Below are 24664 nucleotides of genomic sequence, written 5' to 3' on the forward strand. Positions count from 1 at the left end.
AAGTGCTCTCGTGCACTGGACATCTTGAGTCATGTTTTTTCCGCTTCAATTTGTCTCTGCTGTTTTTCAAATGAGTTTCATCATGCAACACGTTTTTCACTGGACTGTAAAGTGATGTCACTGACGGATCTTCTCCGTGCTCGCCGCATATATACAACTAATCGGTAAAGAAATTAGTTGTCGATTATTTTCATTATCGATAAGTATCGGTTTTATCGATTAGTTGTTGCAGCCCTGCTTGACAGCCCTTGTAACCATTCACTTTCTTTGTATGGAAAGAGCAGCTTGGACATTCTGCTAAACATCTGTTTTTGTTTCACAGAAGATATAAAATCATAAACAGATTGGAACGACAGGAGGATGAGGTGTTTTACAGTTGGTTACATGCTTTTCTTAATAGCCAGAATACATTTTCAAGATTCTTCATACTATCAACACAACATCAGTGTCTGTGAATTGAACTATGGATCAACTTGTCAATGTTTTGATACAAAATGCATTCAATAGCCACATCATTCACAATCCATGAAATCTTTTCTCACTCAAACGTTTGTAGTTTTAACACTTTCAACATGACAGCTGCTGTTTAATTTAATTTATTATTTTAGAAAGCAACCCTGTTAAATAGAAGAAAAAAAAATCTTAACTGATAGAATAATTGTGATTAATAATTGTTACAATTTTGAGCAAAATAATTGTGATTTTCATTTTAATGATTATCATGCAACCCTTACACAGGGTATTAAAAAATGTAAAACAATTAGAAAAACCTATTACAGCTGATTTCTCTTTTAGCTGATGACCTACTCAGCGGTTTTGCTTTATTAATATTGTTACCATCTATACAAAAGTGGCCATCTCCCAGGACGAGGAGCGCATATCAGGGTTAATTTAATTTGGGATTTTTTTGAATTTTCATTTCAATTTAGTTTAGCTTTCATTCGTTTTCTCACTTTGTCTGTGATATACAGCGCATCCAGAAAGTATTCACAGCGCTTCACTTTTTCCACATTTTATTATGTTACAGCCTTATTCCAAAATTGATTCAATTCATTATTTTCCTCAAAATTTGACAAACAATACCCCATAATGACAACGTGAAAGAAGTTTTTGAAATCTTTGCAAATTTATTAAAAAAATAAATAAAAAAAAAGCCCACACATGTACATAAGTATTCACAGTCTTTGCCTCAAGTCTTTTTGTGTATGATGCTACAAGCTTGGCACACCTATTTTTGGGCAATTTCTCCCATTCTTCTTTGCAGGACCTCTCAAGCTCCATCAGGTTGGATGGGGAGTGTCGGTGCACAGCCATTTTCAGATCTCTCCAGAGATGTTCAATCGGGTTCAAATCTGGGCTCTGGCTGGGCCACTCAAGGACATTCACAGAGTTGTCCCGGAGCCACTCCTTTGTTATCTTGGCTGTGTGCTTAGGGTTGTTGTCCTGTTGGAAGATGAACCTTCGCCCCGGTCTGAGGTCCAGAGCGCTCTGGAGCAGGTTTTCATCAAGGATGTCTCTGTACATTGCTGCATTCATCTTTCCCTCGATCCTGACTAGTCTCCCAGTTCCTGCCGCTGAAAAACATCCCCACAGCATGATGCTGCCACCACCATGCTTCACTGTAGGGATGGTATTGGCCAGGTGATGAGCGGTGCCTGGTTTCCTCCAGACATGACGCTTGCCATTCAGGCCAAAGAGTTCAATCTTTGTTTCTCATGGTCTGAGAGTCCTTCAGGTGCCTTTTGGCAAACTCCAGGTGGGCTGTCATGTGCCTTTTACTGAGGAGTGGCTTCCGTCTGGCCACTCTACCATACAGGCCTGATTGGTGGAGTGCTGCAGAGATGGTTGTTCTTCTGGAAGGTTCTCCTCTCTCCACAGAGAAACGCTGGATCTCTGTCAGAGTGACCTTCGGGTTCTTGGTCACCTCCCTGACTAAGGCCCTTCTCCCCCGATCGCTCAGTTTGGCCGGGCGGCCAGCTCTAGGAAGAGTCCTGGTGGTTCCAAACTTCTTCCATTTATGGATGATGGAGGCCACTGTGCTCACTGGGACCTTCAATGCTGCAGAAAGTTTTCTGTACCCTTCCCCAAATCTGTGCCTCGATACAATCCTGTCTCGGAGGTCTACAGACAATTCCTTGGACTTCATGGCTTGGTTTGTGCTCTGACATGCACTGTTAACTGTGGGACCTTATATAGACAGGTGTGTGCCTTTCCAACTCATGTCCAATCAACTGAATTTACCACAGGTGGACTCCAATCAAGTTGTAGAAACATCTCAAGGATGATCAGTGGAAACAGGATGCACCTGAGCTCAATTTTGAGTGTCATGGCAAAGGCTGTGAATACTTATGTACGTGATTTTTCGTTTTTTATTTTTAATAAATTTGCAAATATTTCAATTTTGAATTTCATTAGAATTTTGAGGAAAATAATGAATTTAATCCATTTTGGAATAAGGCTGTAACATAACAAAATGTGGAAAAAGTGAAGCGCTGTGAATACTTTCTGGATGCACTGTAGATATTATGTATGAATTGTACTTTCTCTCCAACTCATCATTTTACATTTTTGTTTTCAGATACAAATGCATGAGATGTTTTTGTTTATTTTTTAAAGTAATACATTATTGATATTCCAATACTTTTTCATTGACACTGAATTATTAGTATTTTTTTGCTGACCTTATGTAATTATTGTAAAAAAATAAAAAAATAAAAACTCATGCTTTACCGGGAGGATAAAATAATACATTTGGTGACTATTTATGACAATTCATAAATGCAATTTTACATTGAAATTTTTTTTTTTAATTAACATTTTATTCAAACTCCAAAATTACATAAGGCAACATAAATGTAATCCATATGACTCTAGTGATTACATTTTTGTCTTCTGAAGCAATATGATAGATGAAGGTGAGAAACACATAAGTGCTTAAGTCATTTTTTACCATATATTCTCCTCCCAGCTCAATCAATTTCCACTTTCACATTGTCATTCACATACATTTATGCTGCCTTTATGTGCATTTTGGAGCTTCAAAATTTTGGCACTCATTCACTTGCAATGTATGGACCTACAGAGCTGAAATATTCTTCTAAAAATCTTCATTTGTGTTCAGCAGAAGAAAGAAAGTCATACACATCTGGGATATAATAAGGGTGAGTAAATGATGAGAGAATTTTCATTTTTGGGTCAACTATCCCTTTAACAAAATAAACTTCACATCAGCGTTATGTGTGCCCTCAAAGGGCCAAAAGTTGTAAATGTGGCACAGCGGCACCTGTTTTGGTAGCACCCATGCAATTACCAATAATGCATATTTTGTGCATTGAAATTTACATTTGACCATAAGCATCACTTTTGCATTTGGGATGCAGATGTAAATTATGATATTAACAGTAACATCAGTGAAAAAATTATAGACTAATTTATATAATGCTAAACTGAAAAATTCTGACAGAGTGACTAAGTTGGGTTTCCTTTACACAGTCCTTTCATCACTGTCCTACTCATTAATCTTGTGCGACCCAGAGTCCTCCTGCGTGGACATTTTGTTTTGTCTTTGTTATACACTATGCATAATTTCATTTCAGTTAAACCGACTGATCTCAGTTCAGGACACTCTGGGCTGTCAGTAAAGGGTTACATTTTTGATGCACCAAGTCATGTGACAAAACAACATGGTGTCAATCTCACCGGAGTTTGTCTGTAGGAAATACACCAACAAAACAACATCTGGTAAGAAATCTCATAAAGTTTTTGATTTGTAACCTGTTGTAACCTAGTTTCATCCAATATGCCATTTTGAAAATTTCAGCGATTTATTGAAAAACGGCTTGCTGATAAATACAATGACCACTATACTGGACAACAGCACTAGTGTTTCATTAGAAATCCTATTTTACTGTAGATTATCAAATTTAGAATCAATATATTCATTTAAAAGCTGACAGCATGTCTAAAGATGTATTCAGTAACTCAAAAGATGATATCTTACAAAACCGCATATGAACGCACACAACCTGACTGTCGCCAATGGCGTAATCAATTATTTTTGGTTGCATTTGCGACCATTTTAGTTGCAGTCTGGAGCCCTGTTTATATGGAGTTAAGATGAAAATAAGGTGCATTTTCAACTGTTCTGAGACCAGTGTAGACAGACAGCACACTGGAGGTTAAATCATTCACTAAATAGGGAGCATCCTATAGATCAGGGTTTCTCAAACTTTTTTTGAACCAAGGACCCCTTTCACAACCCCAAATTCACCGCCCCTACGTACCATCATGACAAATATATTATTTACTAAACGTATAAAAATGATCTCAGTAATGAGTTCCAATAAGTTTTAATACATATGAAGCTTGCAGAACGACCAAGCGCTGCTGTCCTGTTGTGTAAGGCTTCTGTGTGCAAAGTGTTTCAATTACATTACATTTGGTTTTATGTTTGGAAATGTTTTAATACACTGTGTTTTAATAAGATTGTAAGATTGTGTTATGGTGTTTGATGTACACTTAATGTACAGCACTTTGGTCTACACTGAAGTTTTTAAAGTGCTTTATAAATAAACTTGCCTTTGACTTACAGTACATCCAGCCACTGTAAAGCAATTTACAAGTGAGGAATACAACATAAGCTATTCATATTTAAGAGAGCATAAACAAACACCATAAAATGAAGTGACAGGGAGACAGTCCGTTGCTCATTTCTGGTTTTAGCGCCATCTGCAGGGTGAAGAACACTACAAAGCTCAAACAGTACTGATTTTTTTCGTAAATTATTATAATTTCCCCCTAGCATGAGGAAAGGACCATATTCTTCTGAAAAAAAATAAACAGTTGAGTATTGATTCATTCGTTACCTATCGATTCAGTTCACTCGACATTGCAGTGAAATGCTTTGGGGAATTCCTTTTCCACTACCTAGTAGAAGCCCTTGTATCATAAAGCCAGTGTTATGATTGGCAATGGTGTTTGAGCCCCACCAGTTTAGGCGCACATTTGCCCTATATAAGCGGGTGCTCAAACACCATTTCTTCAGAATTTTCTTCCTTCAAGCCTGACATAGTCTCGTCTTGAACAGCCCTTTCTTCAGCGTTGATGGGCACCTTCCAGCAGAGGGGATTTCCCTGCAGACACATCAGGATGCTCTTTGCCTGACTCTCAGCGCCTGCAGCAAAGATTCACCGGCCCCCTCTAGTGTTCTGGCGAAGAGTTTCTCTGCCTCGCTGCCGGCATTGGGTTCTTCGCCTCAGCAAGACATCTACCCGCTTCCTACAGCATTCCAGCAGGAGCTGTATCCTTTGATTTTATATATACTGTATATATATGTAATATTCCATTCAAGTGACGTAAAACTCAATATAAAGAGCCGCTTGTGTGAGCGAAACATCACTCCGTCAGACCAACCGGATCTCACACCGGCGCATGCCCCACGAGCCCCTCGATCTTCCCATGCAGCGTTCTCGCCAGTGCAGTATGCACGTGACGACCTCCGGCCCTCTATGGAAAAGCACAGTGTTGTCGTATTCGGCGGGTCTGATGTTGATAATGGTGCCGTGTGCCTTGCAGCTTCGGACATGGGAAAATGGTCCATGGAGGATGTTGCAGCCCCTCTCCCCAGCAAAGGTGAGGAGCGCGCACACACCAATGATATGGCGTGGTCATATTGAGTGGTCGCCTCCTGTTGAGCTGGACAATTCTCATCTGAATGAATGATTCCTTCACACCGTCCACCATCAAAAGACCGTGGTTCGGAAAGCATTGTCGTTCTTCCCTGTGGTTCATACGGAGCTTACTGAGACATGGCGCATGCCCTACTCTGCGCGTGCCCAAATCAGAAGGGCTGCCGTCCTCAGGCATATTTTAGCATCTTTGTACTGTGACGCAAATAGCACTTTCAGTACCCAGCGGGAAGAATCCGCCTGGAAGTATAGTGTTTATAGGAATCTACAGCTCCCGCCTTTTCTATTATGTTTTGGCATGTCCTTCTCGCTGGGAACGAGTCCGTTTTTATTGCAACACTTCCTTGCATTGCTTGAATAGCGCGCGTAACTCATAGCGGCTGCTCAAAGCAAGCTGAAGGCTGAAAAAGCTCTATCTTCCTCTCCAACCAACTCACTCGCCGTGATAACCACGGGTGATTGGTGTCTATTGTTACACTATTAGTGCTGTGCATGGATGCGTGACATGCTCTGAGTGAGAGGCTCCCATCTGATAAGCGGTATCTAGCTGTGCCCGTTATCCATGCCCACTCGCGTGTTTCACAATCACGTGACCTGCTTACAGGTATCTCAGAGAAAAATCAACCCACACCCCACACAAAATGCTCCCGTCTTATAAACGGCAGCTCCCCAACACACGTGCGAAACTCGGCGCCCACCTGCACATTACATGGTCGCATGGCACATGTTACCAAGCATTTCTCAGTGTGTTAAAAAAACAGTAGTGTGCGGTTATACATTCCGGTTCGCGACGTGGCTGCCTCGCTTCAACAACGTTCTATCCTCCACATTACAGCGTAGGACATGCCCATTCTGCGCTCCGAGGTAGTAAATCTCCTTTTGAGAGATGCAATAGGAGTCGTTCCCCGTACTGTGCACAGAGAGAATGTCACAGCTGTTATTTTCTCATCAAAACGCAGAAAGATGGTGGCCTCCGGCCTATCTGCATCTGTGACATTTGAATTGAGCCCTCATCAAAACGCAGAAAGATGGTGGCCTCCGGCCTATCTGCATCTGTGACATTTGAATTGAGCCCTCTTTGGGTTCTGTTCAAAATGATCACATACAAACAATTCTCTCTTATGTTTGTACGCTCATAAACCATACCTTAATGTACTTATTAACTTTGGCTCAGGCCATCCTTGAGAATTTGCCTTGCTTCCCCATTTACACACTGTGCACAACCACTTCCCAATGGTGACACAATTAGTGTCAAATATAAAGCGGCCACTATCCCATTACGTGAACGCGTGGCATGACATGAGATTGGGTGCTAAAACTGATCGAACACAGGTATTCAATCCAATTCGCAAGCAGACCCCCTCACTTCAACAGTATTCTGCCCTCGACGGTTCCGTCACGGGACGTGCCTGTATTACGTGCAGAAATTCGCAATCTCCACACAAAAGATGTGACAGAAATTGTTCCGAGCTGCCATGCCCGCAAAGAGTTTTATAGCTGCTACCTTTTCTTTCCGAAGAAAGACGGCAGGCTTCGGCCGATTTTAGATCTGAGACACTTGAACCGCTCACTTGCCCATTCAAAATGTTAACTCCGAAACAGATCTTATCGCACATCCACCCACAGGATTGGTTTGTGTCAATAGATCTAAAGGACGCGTACTTTCGTATCCAAATTGTACCGCATCACAGGCTGTTCTTGAGATTTGTGTTCGAGGGAACAACATATAAATTAAAGTCCTCCCCTTCTGATTTTTTCTGGCCCCGCACACATTCACAAAATGTGTCGGCCCCTTTGAAGATGAATGCCTTGTGCATTCTGAATTACTTTGATGATTGGCTATTACTGGCCTGATCAGAGGATCTGCTATGTGAGCACAGGGACTTGATACTTCATCATTTGAACAACCTAAGTCTTAATGTCAGCTGGGCGAAAAGCACTCTTTCTTCCAGCCAACAAATCTCCTTTTTGGGGGTTCGAATTGACACCATGAGCATGCGTGCACACCTCACGACGGGCGCCTTCGGACCATTCATCAGTGTCTGTCTCAGTTCAAACTGGGGAAAGTATTTCCACTGAAGACTTTTCAGAAAATGCTGAGTTTTATGGTGGCAGCAACAATGGTGTTATGCTGAGTCAGGTTTTCAGATGGAAAGTGGTGACCACGGATGCATCCAACATGGTTGGGGTGCGCTGTGCGATAGACGCCTGGCTTTCGGAACTTAGTCGGGTGCGAAACGGGCATGGCACATCAACTGCTTGGAAATGCTAGCCATCTTCTTAGCTGTGAAGGCTTTCCATTCTGACATAGTGAACCATCACGTTCTGATTCGGTCAGACAATATGTCAGTGGTAGCATACATAAATCGCTAGGGCGGCACTTGATTGCTAACAATGATGAGCCTGGCGCAAAGCTGCCTCGTGTGGAGTGCATGCCATCTCCTCTCCTTGCGTGTGACATATGTTCCGGGCCGTCTGAACTGCAGAGCAGACATGCTGTCGCGGCGGGGACCAATGGCGGGGGGATGAAGACTTCATCCTCAGAGGGTTCTGAGAATTTGGGAAATGTTCGGCAAAGCAGAAGTCGACCTATTCTCTACGGAGACAGCCCATTGCCTTCTTTGGTACTCCATGTCCCAAGCCCCACTGGGGGTGGATGCCTTGGCCAACAAGTGGCCACCAAAATGCAAATATGCATTTCCCCCGGTACGTCTTCTTCACTTTGTCATCAGCAAAGTCCGAGAGCACAAGGAAATGGTTCTGTTGGTTACGCCAAAATGGCCCAACCAGCCATGGTTTCCAGAAATGTTGGCGATATTAGATGGCCCCCCATGGGAAATACAGCTGAGGAGGGATCTGCTCTCAAGTGCAGGGCGCGATTTGGCATCCCCAGCCGGAGCTGTGAAACCTACACCTATGGCCCCTAAATGGAGCACAGCGAATGAGCCTGAATTGGCTCAGTCAGTAATGAACAACATTTTGCAGGCTAGAGCGCCGTCTACAAGATGCCTCTATGCACTAAAATGGTGTGTGTTTGTGGATTGGTGCTCTTCATGCAGCAAGACCCAGTGAATTGCTTCATAACAGAGATCCTTACATTCTTTCAAGAGTGGTTGGATGCAGGTCTTACTCCATCAATGCTTGAGGTTTATGTAGTGACCATCTCGGCATTTCACACACCAAAGACAGGCTCCACTGTAGGCAGACATGATCTGATCATAAAGATCCTTTGGGGAGCGAGGCGCTTGAACCCCCATCGCCCTGCTACGGTTCCAACATGGGACCTAAAGTTGGTGCAGAGGGTGCTCACGAGCCCCCCGTTTAAACCATTGGAATCCATTGAGTTGTGTGTGCTCTCTCTGAAGACTGCACTGCTGTTGGCTCTGGCCTCAGTCAAATGGGTTGGTGATATACAGGCACTGTCGGTTGACAGTTCATGTCTGAAATTCGGACCGGGCCTTTTGACAGGGAGTTGGCCACAGAGCAGGGATGGGGTCGGGAGACCAGGGAGGTGACCATTGGGCAGGGACTGGGTCAGGGGGCTTGGGAGACAGCCATAGAGCGGGGACGGGGTCGGGAGGCCTGGGAGGCAGCCACAGAGCAGGGACAAATTTACATGACTGTCATCGGCGAGCAGTTTTTGGGCAGTTTCTGTGAAACTTGCTAAATAAACATTAGCTAGCAATACTATGTACATTTTTAACAAAATATCAATAACTTTTTTTTGCCAATTTTTTCGCTTGTGAAAAATCTGCCTGAAATAATGTGAGGCAGAGAGCAGACGCTGTTCAGACCTGCCTGGAAACTGGCCTGCTAGTTAGATAAGTTATCTAGCTTGTTGATATCTAAATTGGTAGATATCTTTCTATAATTTAGCAGATAGCCTTACCCATCCATCACACAGACATGATTTTAGGTTGTGTGTAGCTTCCTGTTCACAAGGATGAGAGGGCTGTCTACAGTTGGACATATGGTTAGTCTGCAAGCCTTTGGTGACTATTCAGTGTATGGATTTGTGAAGAACACACTTTTTTCACACAACAAGTATTGTTGTACTTTTTTTTCTGTTGTAGAGATGGATAGAGACTATGGCTCCCTGCTCAGCACCCTCAAGAGGAGGAGGCAGCTGACTGCTGATGAGCTTAGGTTCATAGCAGAGGAGGACATGGCTCATGAGGGCATGAGCACACAGGAGGAAGATCTGCTGGACCAGGAACTACTGCAGGAAGACCCGGATCATGAGGAGATGGAGGATGAGATGGAACCTGATCCCCAGCCAAGACCATCAACTGGGTATGTCAGAATGTGTATGTATTTTTTGTTTCTATTTCTCATATGACTGATACTCACAGTAACACTAACACTGTTACTCTTATTATTTTGGGTATGGCTAGCCATTCTCGCACAGGTCCCAAGTCAGCTAGAAAGCGTAAATGCTTCCCTGACTCTGTTTTTTATCCCTCGTACTCTGACATTGATTCACAGGCACCAAAACCTCTCCCATTTAAGCCTAGCCATCCATTCGGTATTGACTTAGGTAGCATGCGTCAGGCTGTGTGGTCAACCTCCAATATGATGTTGCGAGAAATTGTCTTTTTCATGCTGTTTTTTACTCAGGCTGTTGTTGCTGAGATATGCAGCTTTACAAACCATCAGGGGTGGGAGCTCATCCTAAACTGTCCATCATATTCCAGCTACCAAGGAGCTTGGATGGAGGTGACCCCCGATGAATTTTACAAAATTCTTGGGTTGCTCATTTACATGGGGTTTTCGGTTCTCCCGGATTCCCATCGTCATTGGGGAACCAAGTCACTTCTGGGCTCGTGGGCGAGGGGATTTATGTCGCGTGACCGCTACAAGGCTCTTTTAGCAGCTCTACATGTTGTAGACCCTACCACAGAGGATTATCAGGATCACCTTAGGAAGTTGCGTTATCTTATGGACCACCTCAAATAAAAATGCCAGCAGCTCTTTCAGCCTAACCAAAATCTTGCAATAGATGAACGTATGGTCAAGTCTAAAGCTCTGTCAGGATTTAAACAATATATGAAGGGCAAGCCTACTCGGTGGGGTTTTAAATGATGGGTAATTGCAACATCAGACTCGGAGCATACTCTCGACTTTAATGTTTACACAAGTAGTCATGATGGGTGTGTCACTGACTTGGCCACCAAAGTAGTTGAATCGTTACTGCAGCCATTCAAAGACCAGGGCCACAATGTTTGGTTTGACAGCTTTTACACATCCCCAGCTCTTATGGTTAATTTGTTAGAAATGGAAACTAATGCCTGTGGGGCATGCAGGGTGAATCGTAAACTGTTTCCTGCAGAATTTAAAGACATCAAAAGATGGGAACACAAGACAGCTCGTGGGGATATGAGGTGGTGTAGGATTGAGGGGAATATACTTGTAATTCAGTGGAAGGACATGCATGCAGTTACATGCCTCTCCAATTTCCACAATGCGAATGGCCCAACCGAAATTACTAGGTTTGTAAAAAATTATGGCGACTGGACAAAATAAGTAGCCCTCCAGCCAAATCAGATAAAATCTTACGACGTCCTACAAAAAACTTAGAAGTGGTGGAAGACTCTTTTTTTACACTTCATAGACACTGCCATCATCAATAGTTTCATATTGTTTAAGGAATGGCAACACATTCATGAGGCACCAAGGGATGAGCGTAGACCGGTGAACTTAACCCAGATAAATTTCAGAGAAAACCTGGCTCGTCAGCTGGGAGGTATCGATATTCACGCAAGTTTCTCTTTCCATACACTAAAGCCTGTAGTCCCTCCTTCGTCATCACTCCACACAGCCCATGTCCCTAAATTTGAAGAGTCCTCTAAGAGATGTTGGCTATGCTATCGGAAAAGTAGGACTGAAAATAAAACTAAAATAGCTTGTTGCGTTCCAGAACGTAATGGCAAAAGACTTTGCTTGGTTCGAGATAGGATCTGTTTTCAGTCTTGGCACTCAGCTGAGTGTGACCAGTTTTGCGAAGAGGCCTAGGTTGGGCTGTGTTTACTGATATTGTTGTACTCCCCCTCCCCTCTTTTCTCCCTCTCTTCTCTCCACAGGTATTGCAGTTGTTGAGTATTTATGAATTTATATATATTCTGTTCCTGCACTCTTTATTAAAAATGTATTTACTGTAGAGAGTTCAAAAGTTTAATTTTGTGTGTTTTGCTGTTTAATTCATGTGTAATTCTAATGTTCAAATTAAATAAAGTGTGTGTTTTATTGAACACATAAAATGTATATTTCAGTGTTTGTGCCATTCAATTTCAGATGCAATCTCAATTTATTATTACAGGTGCTCAAAAGGAGTATTTGAGGAGTGGTCATGTGAAATGTAACATTCTAAATGTTTGTTTTATTCCGTTTTCCCACTAATCACTAGAATGGTCATAACTTTTAAACAATAGATTATATTTCTAAGCTGTCTGCTATTCTACACTGCCCACAAAATTATGTATATTTCATACACTCTAAGTTTCCCTCTAGCTTGTAATTAAAACGGTTGAAAATGCAGTTGTCTGATGAAGTATGGTGGCCGGAGAAGATTTTTGTAAAAATTGCTGTGTGAAATCTTATTGAAAAAAGATGATTAGCCTTAAATAATCATACATATATTTATATAATTTGAAAGCCCTAGTTCTTCTCTTCAATATGGTATATACAGTTCAGGTGTGTGATGTTATATGAATATGAATGTAATATGAATATGGATATGAATATCATATTTTGGCACAGAATGGAATTTTCTGAATTTTGGGCTCAGGCTTTAAGAGGTTAAACATTTTTCTTACATACAGCATCTCAGAATTCATCCTTTTTGTTGGATACATAGAGTGTAGGGTGGGATGAAGCTGTACATTCCAGTCCCCTCCGCAAATAAGAATGCCCGAAACTTCTGAAGCTATTATATCTTATATCTAATTATATTCTTAATTAGTAATTTATCCTGGTGGCTTGTAAACATTAAATAATGTTACTTCCCTAGAATCAAGGATCCCTTTCACCAGAATATAACGTCCTTTATCAGCAATCTGGCTGGAGACCTGGAAAGTCACCTTATTTGATATCAATACTGCAACTCCTCTAGCATGTCCTTTAGTATAAGATGAGTAAAATGTGTTTCTAAATCCTGACCGTTTCAGTTTTTCATGCTCAGTTTGTACCAGGTGAGTTTTCTGCCAGAAAATTATCTGTTGGTTCTCTCTTTTCATCTTGGCTATGAGCTTACCTCGTTTGATAGGATTCTGTAACCCGTTAACATTAAGTGTAATTATTCTATATTCTTGTTGAAGCATTTATCACCAGATACACTTTCACATTGTAAACCTCAAGTGACCTTAACATTATAACATAATTAACACAGAACATGAAAATAAGAAATGTACAATCAAATGAAACAACAACTTCCATAATCTAGGTTTCTTTTAAAGTAACTTCTGTTTGGAAAGTAAAATTTTCTATTAACAAAAGGCCTCCCCAGTGCAAACTGATATTATAAATCAGTGCACACTTAGTACGATACTTCTTCCTAAAACTCCCAGACATAGAGGTCTTTCATTTTTTTTTGGATCTATTATGGCTATAGCTCAACAAATCGACCCATAGTAAAACTATTTGTTGTGAAACCAAGTTGCTGGACAAAGAGTAGATATACAGATATTCTTTCATAAACCGTGTATAAATATTATCCATATTGTATTAGTCTGTCTTTCTGGTAGTGTTAATCGTGGATGTGACAGTAATCATTAAATGTATTTTACCCTGAGGAGAAGTCAAACAGTCTCTCCGGTGTCCCGGCGGAAACCCTGGAGTCTTTTCCATGCTCTCTCTTGGTGTGCGTCTCGGCTGCGGTGCATTTTTGCGCTCACCGTCTCCCAGGAGATTTTACTCAGCCTCTCCATGGGTGCCGATCACAACTAGGATTAGCATTTGGCGGCTTGGGGCCGAACACCCTATGGCAGCGATGTATCCCTAGTTCAGTACCAGGGTGGGACAATTCCGTCTTGAAGAAACTTTCAATAAACTCCTGTATATTGTCTCCTTCGGCCTCCTCCGGGATTCCATATAAGTGTACATTGTTTCGTCGTGACCATGCTTTAAGATCTGTCAGTTTTGTTTGAATTTTTTGTTGGATGTCAAGGGCTTGACATAGCACTTCTTTAGCTTCGGTACTCCATTCTTCCAAGTCCGCCACCCGCTGTTCAGCTTCCTCTACTCCACCCACCGTGTCTTTCAAATCTGTGGCAATTTCATTCAGTTTAAGGTTGATGTCTGTTCTAAAGTTTACCAAGTCATTTTTCATATCTCTGGAGAGGATTTCATGAAAGTTGTTTAGTTCCGTCTTCACATCTGATCGTATAGCCTTTATCTCAGCATGTATAGCACCGATGCTAGTTTGCAGGATGTCCGTGAACTCGTGCTCACCAGCGTTGTTGTCGTAGTCTTTTACCGCTGCTTGTTTTTCATTTTTCTCGGGTCTCTGGGGTAATTTGCCTCTAGCCTTTCATTGCTTCGCCTCCTCCATATTTGCAAATTAATTTCAATGTGTAAAATTAAGTTAAATTAGGGGAGTATAATAGACCTGTCTGGGAGCTCTCGCTCTACACTGCCATTCGTCCTGATGCCATACCGGAAGTCCCCTGAAGCACGTATTCTAACAGTCTCTCCTCAACAGTTCCCTGTAAATTTTAACTGTCTTGTCTAATGATACAAAGGCAAATATCAATAAAACTAATATCATATACCGTCTGCAAATATGCGCATATCTCGTTTAAACAGATATAATACACAAACCTCACAAAACTTCAGCAGATCCAGCATCCTGTGGAGCGCTCATTTATTTACCTCTAAAGCACGTATTCTAACAGTCCCTCCTTTACAGTTCCCTGTCACCTTTAACTTTTCTAATGATAAAAGGAAAATATCAATAAAACTATTATATACCGTTTGCAAATATGCAGATATCTCATCTAAACAGATGTAATTCACGAACCTCACGAAAATCCAGCGTTTTCTTCCCGTCGAGCACTCATAAAATATCTTCCTCTGAAGCGTGTATTCCATCAGCCAGAATAAAAAACTTCTGGATCAGGATCAAAACTTCACAAATCATGACGGTCAGTCCATGACAATCCAAGCAGGCGATCCAGGCCATTTAAACTGTCAGGAGATTGCTGCAACTTCAAAGTAAAAGTGCTTCACGTGTGCTATAAGTAAATGTCTTATTCACTGTGCACTCTATGTACAATTATACATTAAATGCGATTACTAATGTGGACATGCCATCCATGGTTGCTGGACTACTGTGTGTATTATTATTTCCTTCTTCCTAATATACTAATAATTTCTTCATGTGCAAATAAATTACTAAAATTTGATGACTAAACAGTAATCTGAAGAAACTGCTATCTACCATTTAAAATACAAGTATATTTTTTTGTTTTGTGTGAAATTGAGTAAATATAGTGATAAATAAGAGTTTATTATTTTTTTTAGCAATTTTATGTTTATGTTATTTACTATATTAAATTGTGTGATATATCAGCATTGTATCGGCCTGTCGGCCACCCCACTGTCTGGATATCGGCATCGGCCATTAAAAAACCCAATCGGTTGACCACTAGTGCTTAAAGCCACTCAGAATGCCTGAGCTACCACACTGAAACACCCTGGCATTATGGCGGCAACATCTGTATAGGCAAGCACCACTTTCTTCAGAGAAAGTAAAACTCTAGTTGCTAAATCTACATTAAAGGGGACCCCGCCCTGTCTCTCTCTCTCTCTCTCTCTCTCTCTCTCTCTCTCATAGCAACAAACACAAATGTAAATATCTGTCCTCATCAAGAGCTCTGATGACCCTCAAAATAAGCCTCTACTGTAAATTATATATTTATCACACCCCTATATGTCCACACCTAAAAAAACAGCTTTATATAATCATAATCAGCTTTAACATGTGTTGCAGCAATGAGACCAACGATCACATCATGCCGTACGTTTTGCTCTCTACAGATCCGTGACCAAACACTGCTCTCAGCAATCACATGACTGCCTGAACACACGTCCCACAGGGACCAGAGACAGACAGTGTTATGATTACAAGGTTGTGTGAGGTAAGGTGACACTTCCCTCGTCTTCACTGTCACTAGGAAGTTGCAAGTTCCCTGTCTGTCACTCACTCGACGTTGTGTCAAAGTAGTGACACTAAGGGTTCGCTCTTGAGAGCCCCAATCACCTTTGCTTTATTCAGAAAAGGCCAATGAAAATTGGCAAGTGGAAATGCCACTCTCCGCCCCGGACATAAGGGTATAAAAGGAGATGGCATGCACCACTCATTCAGACTTGTTCTTCAGAGCCGAGCGCATGTGTGTGTTCGTCCCGTCACCTTACCTTCAGCTGCTGGAATTTACGCCGCATATCAGTGGTCACCCTTGCACGGTCGAGTGTTGTGCTTCCCCTGGGGGCTTCGGTGGCTGAGTCCACAGGTGTTAAAAGAGTATATTCCAAAAGAATATATTTTCTCTAAAAGAGCTCGCACAAACGATTGGCGTCTTTTTAAAGATGTCCTTTCGCCTTTGTGCTACTGGGTGCAGCCGTTATCTCTCCCCACCGGATGGCCATGAGATCTGTCTCGAGTGCTTGGGTCGCCAGCACACCGAGGCAGCTTTCATGGAGGTGTCATGCTCTCACTGCAAGAACATGCCCATGAGTGTTCTTGCATTGAGAGCATGTGAAGCAGAGAGCCACCGTGGCTGCTTCCCGACCCAGTCCGTCCTGCGTTGAAACTCAGGCGGCTGCATCGGCGAGCACCATGGCCGATCTGGATGTGGATATGGGAGCGTTTCCGCCAGCTCAATCCTCACGGACCTCCCACCCCTCAGCATGCTCGTTCTGCCTGGTAGAGTTCACGAGCGAGGTAGGTAGTCCGCCTCAGGGCGGATTTCATATCTCGTTCGGGGCTCACGACGAGGATGAGTTATTGGTTGTAGCATCTGAGGGTGGGCTTCTGCTTTTGGAAGCGGACAAATCTTCTGAGCTCCCGCTCTCGGGCGGTAGAGCTCAGGATGAGGCGGACGCTGATTTGGCAGCCGTGCTTACCCGGGCGGCCATAAACATTGGGCTGGAGTGGAACTCTCCGCCCTGCTCTGAGTGTTCGCGACTAAATAATTGGTTTCTGGGCTCAGAGCGCGACTCACGGCCACACCCCGCCCCAGTGCCCTTCTTCCCGGAAGTGCACGAGAAGCTCACGAAGTCTTGGAAGGCACCTTTCTCTGCCTGTACACGCTTCGCCGGCTCGTCAGCGAAAGTCACGGCACGCGCCCTGAGCCAGACGATGTCCACCTTGGTGGTCCAAAAGCGGCACCTGTGGCTAAACCTTGCGGAGATGCGTGACGCCGAGAAAGCCCGCTTTCTCGATGCACCCATCTCCCAAGGGGGGGGTTCTTTGGCGACACTGTCAAGGATTTCACCCACCAGTTCTCGACGGTGTAGAAGAAGACGGAGGCCATCAAACACATCCTGCCGCGGTGCGGCTCAGCCACCTATAGGCCTCCGAAGTCCCACGGCCCATCTGCCTCTCGCCAGGGCCGTCCTCCTGCGGTGTCGGCCCCGGCTCCCCCACCATCAGAGCTCATTCGCTGGTCTTTGAGAAGAAGATCCTCCCACAGGAAGGCGGCACCGCCTGCCCGTCAGCCGGCCACCAAGAATCCCGGACGGGCTTTGAGGCGGTTCTGAGACGGGCGACCCATGGATGAGGCAGCTCTCATTGACCACTCTGACCCAGTTGTGCGCACGGGCCCCACTTCCACCCCTGGGTCAGCACGAGGTGGGTATCCCAACATCGCCGGATGCCTTCTGGGCTCCGGCACCCAAATTGTCACTAAAAGAGCAGTTTCCTCATTCCCTGGGTTATTCTCCAATGCTCAGCCCCTCCGGCCCTCGCACCAGCGACAGCCAGGCACTGAAAGTCTTTCCAGTTAGCGAGCAGGATGCGAGTATCTCACGTTCCCTTGTTTTCCATCGAAAGAAAGCCAGCAAACAGGTAAGTACGGTGGTTCTTGGGGCCGCTCGCCCGCCCCAGCCACCGGTCAACGTTGTGGGCTCGCGAAGCTGCACGCCTCCCCTGGACGATCCTCCCGGTGGGGCGTCTGCTCTGCCCTGCCGCGAACCACCCATACCGGGTGTGATAAATCCAATCGTCCCCCTGGTGCCATTAGCGCAAAGGCTGGAAGCCTGGTTAGCGCTTTCCAGCCCATCGCGATGGCTCATCAGGACAATCCGGCTCGGCTATGCGATCCAGTTTGCCAGACGGCCGCCCAGGTTCAGTGGCATCCTCTCCACCACTGTGCGAGTCGAGGATGCCTCGGTCCTTCGGGCAGAGGTCGCCACCCTTCTGGCGAAGGGAGTGATAGGACCTGTCCTCTTAGCCAAGTCGCACAAGGGCTTTTACAGCCCTTATTTTATTGTGCCCAAGGGGGGGGGGGGGTTGCACCCAATCCTGGATCTGCGTGCCTTGAACAGAACCTTACACAGCCTTCCGTTCAAAATGTTGATGCAGAAGCGCATCCTGATGTCTGTATGACATCAGGATTGGTTCGCGGCCATCGACCTGAAGGACGTGTACTTTCAGATATCGATCCTTCCACGACACAGACCCTGTCTTTGGTTTGCCTTCGAAGGACGAGCATACCAGTACAAGGTCCTCCCTTTCGGTCTGTCCCTGTCTCCTCGCGTCTTTACCAAAGTCACAGAGGCTGCCCTGGCCCTGCTGAGGGAGAAGGGCATTCGCATTCTCAATTATCTCGACGACTGGCTGATCCTAGCTCACTCGCGAGATCTACTGTGTGCACACAGGGACCTTGTGCTTTGGCACCTCGACCGACTGGGGCTTCAGGTCAACTGTGAAAAGAGCAAGCTCTCCCCGGTGCAGAGCATCTCTTTTCTCAGTATGGAGTTGGACTCGGTCACCCTGATGGCACGCCTTACGAACGAGTGTGAACAGTCGGTGCTGGCCTGCCTGAAAACCTTCACGCAGGAGGTAGCGGTCCTGGTGAAACAATTTTAAGAGACTCCTGGGGCATATGGCATACTTGGCGGCGGTACTCCCCCTTGGGTTGATGCAGATGAGACCACTCCAGCACTGGCTACAGACTCGAGTCCCGAGGTGTGCATGGCGCCACGGCACCCTGCGCATGACTATCACGCCTTGATGCCATCAAACTTTCAGTCCTTGGTCAGACCTGGCGTTTCTACGGGCAGGGGTTCCCTTAGAGCAGGTCTCGAGGCGCGTCGTGGTCACGACAGATGCCTCGAATTCGGGCTGGGGCACTGTGTGCAACGGGAAGGCAGTATTGGGGCTCTGGACAGGGCCCGCCTGAAATGGCACATCAACTGCCTAGAGTTGCTGGCAGTATCGCTGGCCCTGCGGAGGCTTCGGCTGTTGATTCAGGGCAAGCACGTATTGATCTGGACGGACAACACAGCAACTGTGGCGTACATAAACCGCCAAGGTGGGGTACGCTCACATCGCATGTTGCAACTCGACCGCCGCCTCCTCTTTTGGAGTCAGCAGATGTTGAAGTCTCTGTGAGCCACTCACAACCCAGGCATGCTCAACTGTGCAGCGGACGCGCTCTCATGGCAGGTAACGCTCCGCGGAGAGTGGAGACTCCACCCCCGCGCAGTCCAGCTGATATTGGCTCATCAGCACAACTCTGAATGAGTGGTGCATGCCATCTCCTTTTATACCCGTATGTCCGGGGTGAAGAGTGGCATGCAAATTCCACTCACCAATTTTCATTGGTCTTTTCTGAATAAAGCAAAGGTGATTGGGGCTCTCAAGAGTGAACCCCTAGTGTTACTACATCGACACAACATCTCGTTCCTTCCATCAGGGAACAGAGGTTACATCAGTAACCAAGAAGTTCTCTAAATGCACAAATAAACTAATGGCTAACCCATCGAAAGAAGAAGAACAGATAAAAGTTCTTTAATAGCTCATTTGTATTCCTACACAGCAATGAGATCAAATGGAGACTTCTGCTGAAGTGAGACCCTGGTAATCTCACGTGTCTCCACTGAAGTTTCACAAGAGATCTCAGTGACCGTGTTTGAATGCATCATTTTTGAGACTTTATTCTCTAAAAGATGTTCATATTCTTCACAGCTATTGGTATAAACTGAAACCTGCATGTTCTGTTCCTGCAACTCTTTTGTGGAAATCCTGGAAATGCTTACTCTTGCCAATTATTTCAATTTATCATTAATAGAGGTGGATAGAGTAGCCAAAAACTGTAATCAAGTAAAAGTACAATTACATGAAAAAATAATTACTCAAGTAGAATTAAAAGTAATGTTAATAATTGAGTAAGAGTAAAAAAGTATCCAATTAAAAGAATACTCAAGTAGTGAGTAACTAGTTACTTTCATATCATCGCTGTCTGATGAAAAGCATGAATATTCAAAAAATTCATTTTTCAAGAACATTGAAAAACTCTTTTTCTCCTAAACAATCTTACAAAATCAAAAATAACAATCAAAAATAATATAATTAGTCACCTTTAGCACCATAAATATAATTCTATCATTACACCTCTGTTACAGTGAACATGTTTTATTTGGACTTATATGGATTTTTGTTAGTGAACATGGACATACACAGTTTCCTTATCATGGGTTTCAATGGCACGTTCACCTACAGACTCGAGTCTAACTGTTCAAGTTCCCAGAACTCAGTTGGTAGGTTATCGATTGCTAGAGAATTTATTTTTGGATATAATCTGAGCTTTCACTTATTATTTTAGATCTAAATCAGTTTTATGGCTATGGTTTCTAGTCCAGTTGTTGAGTGGACAGTTCGGTTTTGAGACGCCTTTTCTGTGTCCAACACATAAATTAGAGAATTAGTCAGAATTAGCTTTCGCTCGTGGTTTTGTAAAGATGGAAATCTGGCAACTGTATATGGCTGGTATAGTCTACTTTTTAAAGCCAGCTGACATTATGCGTGCATGAACGGCTTTGGTAGTCAGGGAAATCACAGAGCCAGCATGATGCACGCAATCTCTTCACTACAGGTAAAATTAGTTGGCGCTCTTCAAAACATAAGGGCAGGACATACGTGGTTTTGATGGACACTTATCAAGGCCAATGGAAATAAACAGTAAAACATCTTTTTACTGGTCATTTCGAGGCACAATTCAAACAGTAAGAAGAGGTCATTCGGCACATTCCATCTATGGTAAAAAGTCAATATTGCCAAAAGTGGAGGTACGGGTTTTTCATCGGACACAGATGATATGTAACATAATGGATGTTTACTACGCAATATTCCATTACATATTACACATTTAACTTGTATTACAGAATAATAATTATTACAAAAAATTATTCTTATATTGGGATAAATGACAGCTTATTTTAATAAAGTAAAAGTGACAGTAATGATTATATTGTTACTGATATTTTAAAATGAGTATTAGCTTCCAGGGCATGCTGTGTGACTCCCGTCAGGCTTCCTAAGCAACCAATTGGCCTGGTTGCTAGGGTGGGTAGTGTCACGTTGGGTTAACCTCCTCGTGGTCGCTATAATGTGGTTCTCGCTCTCAGTGGGGCACGTGGTGAGTTGTGCATGGATGCCGTGGAGAATAACGTGAGCCTCCACATGTGCTACATCTCCGCGGTAACGTGCTCAACAAGCCACGTGATCGGGGCCTGGGTAGCTCAGCGAGTAAAGACGCTGACTACCACCCCTTTGTATCAAATATGATACAACAGGCTTTTGAGGTATATCTCTCAATCACCATTACATTCCATTCACGACCACTATAAATAAAAAATAAAAAAATAACAGAGCTTTGAAAATTCTGACATATACTTTTGAACTAATATTCCTGGGTATTTTCATTTATGCAGCCTGCTCTTTCATTATAAAGATCTCATTATTTTGCATTACAAGCTATGATGATCATCTTACCATAAGATCCTGAGACCCAGCAATTTCCCATTTTTAAATGTCAATATAGTGTTTGGTGCATAAAATACATGTGATAAAAATTCTTTATTGAAAAAATAATATTTGATTCACATTGTATTTGATGTGCTAAATTGAACTGTGATACATTTCAATCCATATTTTTAAACCAAGGAGAGGAAGTTGTCATGGCCAAACCTTCAAACATTTGGTATATCAAATCAAATCAAATCAAAATCAAATCACTTTATTGTCACACAGCCATATACACAAGTGCAATGGTGTGTGAAATTCTTGGGTGCAGTTCTGATCAACATAGCAGTCGTGACAGTGATGAGACATATACCAATTTACAATAACATCAAATTAACACAACACAATTTAAACATCTGATATACACATAATTACACTCAACAATATACAAATAATAACATACACTGTACAGTATACAATACGCACTATATAGATACACAGTATTCAATAAAAATAAAAAATAAAAATATATAAAAAAGTATATATAGTATATATAGAATGTACAGTATTGTACTGTATTGACATTCAGCTGTCGGTTGATAGTCAGTTGTTAAGAGAGAATATAATATAATAATAATATAATTTATGACAGTCCGGTGTGAGATATAAGAGTAAGGGTAATAAAGTGCAGTGCTGATGTATTTTGATCGTGGGAGATCAAGAGTTCAGAAGTCTGATTGCTTGGGGGAAGAAGCTATCATGGAGTCGGCTGGTGCGGGTCCTGATGCTGCGATACCACCTACCTGATGGTAGCAGTGAGAACAGCCCATGGCTCGGGTGGCTGGAGTCTCTGATGATCCTCCGAGCTTTTTTCACACACCGCCTTGTATATATTTCCTGGAGGGAGGGAAGCTCACCTCCGATGATGTGTCTGGCAGTTCGCACCACCCTTTGCAGTGCTTTGCAGTTGTGGGCGGTGCTATTGCCGTACCAGGCGGAGATGCAGCCAGTCAGGATGCTCTCTACAGTGCAGGTGTAGAACCGTGTGAGGATGTGGCGGTTCATTCCAAACTTCCTCAGCCGTCTCAGGAAGAAGAGGCGCTGATGAGCCTTCTTCACAACGACTTCAGTGTGGATGGACCATGTGAGTTCCTCAGTGATGTGGACACCCAGGAACTTGAAGCTGCTGACTCTCTCCACTGGTGCTCCATTGATGGTGATGGGACTGTGTTCTCTGTCTTTTCTTCTGAAGTCCACCACAAGCTCCTTTGTCTTACTGACGTTGAGGGAGAGGTTGTGCTCCTGACACCAGTGTGTCAGTGTGTGCACCTCCTCTCTGTAGGCTGTTTCATCATTGTCAGTGATCAGACCTACCACCGTCGTGTCATCAGTAAACTTAATGATGGCACTGGAGCTATGTGTTGCCACACAGTCATGTGTGTACAAGGAATACAGTAGTGGGCTGAGAACACAGCCCTGCGGGGCTCCAGTGTTGAGGGTCAGTGATGAGGAGATGTTGCTGCCTATTCTAACCACCTGGCATCTGCTTGACAGGAAGTCCAGGATCCAGCTGCACAGCGAGCTGTTTAAGCCCAGAGCCCGGAGTTTCTCATCTTGCTTGGAGGGCACTATGGTGTTGAATGCTGAGCTGTAGTCTACAAACAGCATTCTCACATAAGTGTTCTTTTTTTCCAGGTGGGAGAGAGCAGTGTGTATTGTAGATGCAATGGCATCATCAGTGGAGCGGTTGTTATGGTAAGCAAACTGCAGCGGGTCAAGAGAGAGAGGCAGCACAGAGCAGATGAAATCTCTGATTAGACTCTCATAGCATTTGCTGATGAAGGGGGTCAGAGCAACAGGACGCCAGTCATTTAAGCAAGTTATTTTTGATTGTTTTGGAACAGGCACAATGGTGGATGTTTTAAAGCATGTGGGGACTACAGACAGAGAGAGGGAAAGATTGAAAATGTCTGTAAAAACACCAGCCAGCTGGTTCGCGCACACTCTGATGACGCGGCCCGGAATGCCGTCTAGGCCCGCGGCTTTGCGGATATTTACCTGTCGGAAGGATCGGGTTACATCCGCTACAGAGACGGAGAGTAAACTAACCTCTGTAGCTTCAGCCGCGAGAGCTCTTTCCGCGAGGGCGGTGTTATTTCCCTCGAAACGAGCATAAAAAGTATTTAGCTCATCCGGGAGAGAGGCAGTTGTGTTCATGGCGGAGTTTTTATTCCCTTTAAAGTCCGTGATGATATTAATTCTCTGCCACATGCTTCTAGAGTTGGTGGTGTTAAACTGTCCTTCAATCTTGCTCCTGTACTGGCATTTTGCGGTTCTGATAACTTGTTTATGGCTTGTTTATGCTCCTCCGCGTTCCCGGAATTAAAAGCGGAGGTCCGCACATTAAGTGCCGCGCGAACATCGTTATTTATCCATGGTTTCTGATTCGGATAGATCCTTATTGTTCTGGTCGGAACCACGTCCTCCACGCACTTTCTGATGAAACACATTACGCTATCAGCGTAAAGCTCGATGTCATCATCAGAGGCGGACCGGAACATCTCCCAGTCCGTGTGATCAAAACAGTCTTGTAGCATGGAATCTGACTGGTCCGACCAGCACTGGATCGTTCTGAGGGTGGGTGCTTCCTGTTTCAGTTTCTGCCTGTAAGCGGGCAGAAGCAGAATGGAAGAGTGGTCCGATTTGCCAAATGGTGGGCGGGGGAGGGATCTGTAGCCATCCCGGAAGGGAGAGTAGCAATGGTCCAAAACCCGGTCCCCTCGTGTGTTGAAACTAATGTGCTGGTGGTATTTTGGTGCGACTGATTTTAAACTGGCTTTATTAAAGTCCCAGGTCACAATGAACACGGCCTCAGGTTGCACAGTTTCCTGCTCACTTATACTCCCATACAGTTCCTTGAGTGCCCGGTCTGTGTCGGCTTGTGGGGGGATGTACACAGCAGTGATAATGACCGCTGTGAATTCCCTCGGTAGCCAGAATGGTCGACACAGAAGCA

General features: G+C 43.9%; 1 protein-coding gene across 4 annotated transcripts in view; it reads right to left on the reverse strand.

The window, feature by feature from the left end:
• LOC127427127 (pleckstrin homology domain-containing family A member 1-like) overlaps positions 1 to 24664 on the reverse strand; it is a 90652-nt gene that overhangs the window by 57030 nt on the left and 8958 nt on the right. Inside the window, exon 1 of one of the 4 annotated variants that reach the window (XM_051674529.1) lies at positions 14701 to 14721. The exons of 2 other annotated variants lie outside the window; for them this stretch is intronic. The gene's annotated coding sequence lies outside the window, so the exon portion shown is untranslated. Of the gene's footprint in view, positions 1 to 13468; positions 13611 to 14700; positions 14722 to 24664 lie in introns of those variants that run through there. One more of the 4 variants, XM_051674527.1, reaches the window with a different exon arrangement.

Source organism: Myxocyprinus asiaticus, chromosome 36 (genome assembly GCF_019703515.2).
Source record: "Myxocyprinus asiaticus isolate MX2 ecotype Aquarium Trade chromosome 36, UBuf_Myxa_2, whole genome shotgun sequence".
In the NCBI taxonomy this organism is placed as follows: Eukaryota; Metazoa; Chordata; class Actinopteri; order Cypriniformes; family Catostomidae; genus Myxocyprinus; species Myxocyprinus asiaticus.